Genomic DNA, 6808 nt, shown 5'->3' with positions numbered 1-6808 from the left:
GAAGGGCGGGGGGGGGGGGAACAGCGACAATCTAATTTTTTTTTTTTTTTTTATACTAGTCCTCTCCCCCCCTCGGCTCACTCATCAGCTGTGTCCTCCCCCGCCATCCTTCATGCCTCTGTTGATTATCCACAAACCCCCCCCCCCCCCCCACCTCCTGTCTTCAGGCCTTGACAAAAAAAAAAATTTAATTAAACTTACAAACAATCAAAATTCCTTAAATATCCCCCCAGGTAACCCTTTACTGCCTGGGCCGGCGTAGCGGTGAGAAGTGGCGCTTCGGGGTTCTGATTAAAGCCATAAACACTCGTCGCAGTAATTGCGGTGTGATTAAAAATGAAGTATGACGCTGGAAAAATCTCCGTGGACCGTATGGGATTGCGGAATTCGGGATATTCAGAGCGATCGCGGCCCTGTGATTGGTGGTTCCTCATGAGTGACGTCACCGCGCCGATTACTGATCTGTACTGTTTGTTTGGATTTATTTTATTTATTTCTGTTTATATTTATACTTTTGCATATTTATAAATAGACCTTAACCTGCAGCGTCCTCTACTGGACTGATAACAAATATGACCCCCCCCCCCCTTCTTAAAGTGGACCTGTCAGTAACTACACGTCGGCATGAATAAATTCCTGACAGGTCGCAATATACAGAGAAGGATCATTGTCCAGAAAAGCTCCACCTGTTATTATTTAAAAGCCGTCCCTGAGCTCCAGTCAGTGACAATGCCTAGGCTGAAGTGATGTCATTAATGTGCTGCAGGCAGGAGGAAGCATTTCCTCAGTCTCCCTTCCTCCGTTGACTTTGCCTAGGCTGAGATGCAATTAAATCTGCTGCAGGCAGGGGAAGCATTTCCTCAGTCTCCCCTCCAGTGACTTTTGCCTAAACTGAGATGTCATTAATCTGCTGCAGGCAGAAGGAAGCATTTCTTCAGTCTCCCCTACAGTGTCTTTGCCTAGGCTGAGATGTCATTAAATCTGTTGCAGGCAGGAGGAAGCATTTCCTCAGTCACCCCTCCTCCAGTGACTGTCTAAACTCAGATTTCATTAATCTGCTGCAGGCAGAAGATGGCATTTGCTCAGTCTCCCCTCCAGTGACTTTGTCCAGGCTGAGATGTCATTAATCTGCTGCAGGCAGGAGGAAGCATTTCCTCAGTCTCCCCTACAGTGACTTTGCCTAGATTGCAATGACGCCATCAGTCTGCTGCAAGCAGGAAGAAGCATTTCCTCAGTCTCCCCTCCCTTCAGCCTTGCACAGTTGTACCAGCTCTTCTCCTGGGTTGAACTTACTCTGATTTCGCTACACACTGTGAGCTTCTCACAGTGTGCATTAGAAGCTGCAGCAAGTCAGAGCCTGCATTATTTCTGGCTGGAGGACATCCAGCATCATCTAGCCTTTCCTCCCCAGAATGAGACTCCCTGGCCTGCTCCTTTCATACGTTTGATTACGGTTCTTTCAATTATGGAGTCTCAGCATCCCATGTGGGTGTTAGCTATGCTTTCAGAAAGCTATGTACACCCCGCTGCCAGCCCCTCCACCAGCCATGATCTGCCTGCGTTGCATAGAGTAGCACAGGGGTCCAGTGATACTGGATTAAGGGTTGTAATCAAAAATGCTGATTCGGGAGGAACCAGGGAAGGCAAAATATAAGCAGAATAAACTTCAGCTTGAAAAACTGTGTGGACTTTTCTTTTAAACGTGTGTCTCGTTTTAAGTGGAGCTGTGGCCTGGATTGTCTCGTCCTCCTCATCTCACAATGGTTGGTTGTGTGCGCCTGGCCTTGAACGAAGCCGCCTTGGCCCCTGGCTTGGGCTCCAATCTTCAAAGTGGCTGTACATGGTGTACCCGGGCATCTCTGCCCATCTCGCCCTGGGAATTCTTGAAGCACAGCTGCATGGCACTGCGTCCGGGCTCCTCTCCCGCCACTCTTCCTGGGGGGAGATGAGAAACTCTGAGCTTTTTTATTTTATTTCAAGGCACAGCTGTTGTGATTCATACACAGCGTTCCCTTCAGTGCCGCCTTAACTCGGAGGGAGCTGCCGGCTCCGAGAGTACCTGTCGCGACCGAGGGAGCTGCCGGCTCCGAGAGAACCTGTCGTGACGGAGGGAGCTGCCGGCTTGAAGAGAACCTGTCGTGACCGAGGGAGCTGCCGGCTTGAAGAGAACCTGTCGTGACGGAGGGAGCTGCCGGCTTCAAGAGAACCTGTCGTGACGGAGGGAGCTGCCGGCTTGAAGAGAACCTGTCGTGACGGAGGGAGCTGCCGGCTTGAAGAGAACCTGTCGTGACGAAGGGAGCTGCCGGCTTGAAGAGAACCTGTCGTGACGGAGGGAGCTGCCGGCTTGAAGAGAACCTGTCGTGACGGAGGGAGCTGCCGGCTTGAAGAGAACCTGTCGTGACAGAGGGAGCTGCCGGCTTGAAGAGAACCTGTCGTGACGGAGGGAGCTGCCCGGCTTGAAGAGAACCTGTCGTGACGGAGGGAGCTGCTGGCTTGAAGAGAACCTGTCGTGACGGAGGGAGCTGCCGGCTTGAAGAGAACCTGTCGTGACGAAGGGAGCTGCCGGCTTGAAGAGAACCTGTCGTGACGGAGGGAGCTGCCGGCTTGAAGAGAACCTGTCGTGACCGTTATAGCACACATTATATTACCAAAAGTATTGGGACGCCTGGCTTTACATGCACATGAACTTTAATGGCATCCCAGTCTGTCTGTAGGGTTCAATGGTGAGTAAGCCCACCTTTTGCAACTATAAAAAGAAGCTTCAACTCTTCTGGGAAGGCTGTCCACAAGGTTTAGGAGTGTGTCTATGGAAATGTTTGCCCATTCTTCCAGAAGCGCATTTTTGAGGTCAGGCACTGATGTTGGAGGGAAGGCTTGGCTTGCAGTCTCTAATTCATCCCAAAGGTGTTCTATCGGGTTGAGGTCAGGACTCTGTTCAGACCAGTCAAGTTCCTCCACCCCAAACTCTCTCATCCTTGTCTTTATGGACCTTGCTTTTTGCACTGGTGCGCAGTCATGTTGGAATAGGAAGGGGCCATCCCCAAATTGTTTCTTGCTTGGTGTCAGCACTGGTTCTCAACCATCAGGCTGCTGGGTTGTTGCCTTCCTCCTCTTAGGGATTTAGGCAGCTGCAGATCCGCTAACCCTACTACACTGCCTCAAAGCTCCTGTAGTGCCCGCAACTTCCAATAACCACCTGCAGTGCCCTTCAACCTCCCACAGTGCCCCCCTAGTCCCCTCCAGCCTCCCACAGTGCCCCCCTAGTCCCCTCCAGCCTCCCACAGTGCCCCCCTAGTCCCCTCCAGCCTCCCACAGTGCCCCCCTAGTCCCCTCCAGCCTCCCACAGTGCCCCCCTAGTCCCCTCCAGCCTCCCACAGTGCCCCCCTAGTCCCCTTAGTGCCCTCCAGGCTCCCACAGTGTCCTCCATGCTCCTGGAGGAGCCCCCAACTACTCTCAGAAACCTCATCCTCCACTGGGGCCACCAAGTCTACTGCAAAGTCCCCTTAACCCCCTTAAAACCTCAATCCCCCTTACCCATTACTCCAAATGAATAAGCATTCAAGTCCTCCTGGATTTATCTATTTGAACTAATCGGGGGCAGAGTGAGAGGAAATGCTGACTGCCACTAGAGAGAGAATCTACAGAACCCAGAAATGGAAATATGGTACAGCAAGAATGTAAAAATGTTAATGCGACATTAGTAACTACTATATGGTAAACGTTCCTATAATAGCCGGAGATGGTCGTTCCGATGAGAGATGGGGGATGGTCTCCCCTATGAATATAGTGAAAAAACTATCAGCGCAAGACTAAGTGAAATTCAAATGTGTATAAATGTGCTAGAATAAATCAATATATAAATCCGGCTGCATACACAAATTGTGTCCACACCTCACAACAAAAACATAAAAATCAAAAAACGTGCTGCGCCAGAAGTGCACAAAAATAATTAGTGATTACATGAATCAACAAGTGTTATCAACAAAATATGGTGTCCATCATATGTGCTCTGATGAAACATAAATGTTCATATAAAGTGCTCCAAAGTAATGATTAGTATATCCAGGTGATGACAGGACAGCCTCAATCCCTTGTGAATCAAGCAGGAACCACCAGTGTGTGAACTCCCTCCACCAGTAAGATTGGCCTCTCACCTTGATACCAGACCCAAACGGGCCAGCATGAGCATATCAGGGGATAAACAGACTATCACAGGTAACCTCTCCAGCCTTCACCTCCGGGGGTCGCATTTGTTGGGCACTCAGCCGTGCCTGCTGTTATGGCATTCAGTGTTGGAGAGTAGCACCCGAGCGATCGGCGTCAGGCACGCAGGCTCCGCCTCCCTATACGCGTTACGCCTGAAGCGTGGGCTCCGTTTGGCTTCTTCGGTAGGGTCTACCCTATGGCCATCTTTGTCCAGATGTAGCTGCGTATGGCCTTGCCGAGTCTTTCCATGTGTGTCGGATGACTTCAGCACCAACGGAATTTATCGCGGCCAGACATTAAATATTGCCACTCACGCTGACTTTAAATTTATAAGGCTGATTATTGATCTTGCGGAATAATTGCAAAGAGATCGAGTGAAAGCGTCTCTTAAGATATGCAAGCAGCGCTTCACCGGGAGATTGGATCAGCAGCACGGCGTGCGCTCGGGGACTGACGCTTAGCAACGGCTCCGCTGCTCAGAGACCTTTAAAGGGCAAGCGCTCTTTCTGCAGCAGTTTTCTTTCTTCTGCTCCTATTCCTGATTCTTTGCTTTGCTGAGAACCCCTGCCATCCCTGTTCGTTGTGAGTGATCTGTACCAAAGAGCGCTGAGCTATGGAAATATGGGGATGTGTGCTGGTTGTGCACAGTGCAGCTCACAGCAACCTCACAGGATAAAATGCCATAGTATGCATGGTATTACTCCACCTAACAGTGATCTTTTCATTATAGGTGGAACCAGGTGGGTGGACTCAGCTTCATATGTCTGGGATCCTCCAATAGTGATCCTTTCCATTATTCATGTGTTTCCACCCAAGTTTGTGTGTTGTGGCTCCTCCATAAACATTCTGTGATAAAAAAAAAGAAAAAAGGAACCCCTCCTAAATGAGCACAGCAAGTGTACAGACCTGGGAGCTCAGCACAGGGATGGTGGGAACCCCTCATAATGGGCACAGTAGCTGTACAGAGCTGGGAACTCAGCACAGGGATGGTGGGAACCCCTCATAATGGGCACAGTAGCTGTACAGAGCTGGGAACTCAGCACAGGGATGGTGGGAACCCCTCATGATGGGCACAGCAGGTGTACAGAGCCAGGAACTCAGCACAAGGATGGTGGGAACCCCTTATAATGGGCACAGCTGTACAGACCCAGGAACTCAGCACAGGGATGGTGGGAACCCCTCATAATGGGCACAGTAGCTGTACAGACCTGGGAACTCAGCACAGGGATGGTGGGAACCCCTCATAATGGGCACAGCAGCTGTACAGACCTGGGAACTCAGCACAGGGATGGTGGGGGCCCCTCATGATGGGCACAGCAGATATACAGACCCGGGACCTCAGCACAGGGATGGTGGGAACCCCTCATAATGGGCACATCAGATGTACAGACCCGGGAACTCAGCACGGGGATGGTGGGAACCCCTCATAATGGGCACATCAGATGTACAGACCCGGAAACTCAGCACGGGGATGGTGGGAACCCCTCATAATGAGAACAGGAAGTTTACAGACCTGTGAACTCAGCACAGGGATGGTGGGAACCCCTCATAATGGGCACATCAGGTGTGCAGACCCGGGAACTCAGCACGGGGATGGTGGGAACCCCTCATAATGGGCACAGCAGGTGTACAGACCCGGGACCTCAGCACAGGGATGGTGGGAACCTCTCCGAATGAGAACAGCAAGTGTACAGACCAGTGAACTCAGCACAGGGATGGTGGGAACCCCTCATAATGGGCACAGCAGGTGTGCAGACCCAGGAACTCAGCACGGGGATGGTGGGAACCCCTCATAATGGGCACAGCAGGTGTACAGACTTGGGACCTCATCACAGGGGTGTTGGGTGCTCCTCATAATGGGTACAGACTCAGAAACCCCTCATAATGGGCACAGCAGGTGTACACATATGGCAACTCAGCACAGGGATGGTGGGAACCCCTCCTAATGGGCACAGCAGGTGTACAGACCTGGGAACTCAGCACAGGGGATCTCTGGAGATGAAAGAAGTCCAGGTGTTTTATCTCCAGCATCTTCCTCTCGAGTCTTGCCTGGACTGGCCCTTTTAATATTCGAATGGTCTCCTTTTGCCCTGGCTGACCGTTGTCTGGGTAGGAGTCTCTCAGCTCCTCTATGCAGGGAAGGGGTGGAATCTCCTTGACCCAAGCCGCAAATATTTGTCTGTTGGAGGAGGAGTGGGAAAGGAGCAGATCTGGCTAAATTCTTCCAGCTGTCTCTCCTTTAATTGCTTCTTGTTAAAAGACTTTTACTAGCTTTTGATTTAAGTAAACATCAGTCAGTAAATTCCAGCCCCCTTCCCACGTGTAACCTTCTACTGACCCCCGGGGCTCCTCCACTGCTGTGCTGGCCTTGTATGGGCCCTTTATAGGTGAAGAAGCCCCCCCACCACCCCAGAATGTCCTTCCAGCCAGTTGGATCAAAGGGTTTTTTTTTTTGGGGGGGGGGGGGGGTGAGAGAGCGAGTATAATGCTTTGAGATTTCATGAAAAATCCCAATCTTTTTCTTCTGCTAAATCAGTGCAGCAACCTGGAATTGGGTTCAAGGAAAACGGTCACTGGCTGCCATTGCTGACTTTTGGAGAAT

General features: G+C 51.0%; 1 protein-coding gene across 1 annotated transcript in view; it reads left to right on the top strand.

The window, feature by feature from the left end:
• BAHCC1 (BAH domain and coiled-coil containing 1) overlaps window positions 1-6808 on the top strand; it is a 187559-nt gene that overhangs the window by 85811 nt on the left and 94940 nt on the right. The window lies entirely within an intron of this gene.

Source organism: Pelophylax lessonae (genome assembly GCF_965119305.1).
Source record: "Pelophylax lessonae genome assembly, chromosome: 11".
NCBI classification, from domain to species: Eukaryota; Metazoa; Chordata; class Amphibia; order Anura; family Ranidae; genus Pelophylax; species Pelophylax lessonae.
This window is presented reverse-complemented; position numbering and strand designations above follow the sequence as displayed.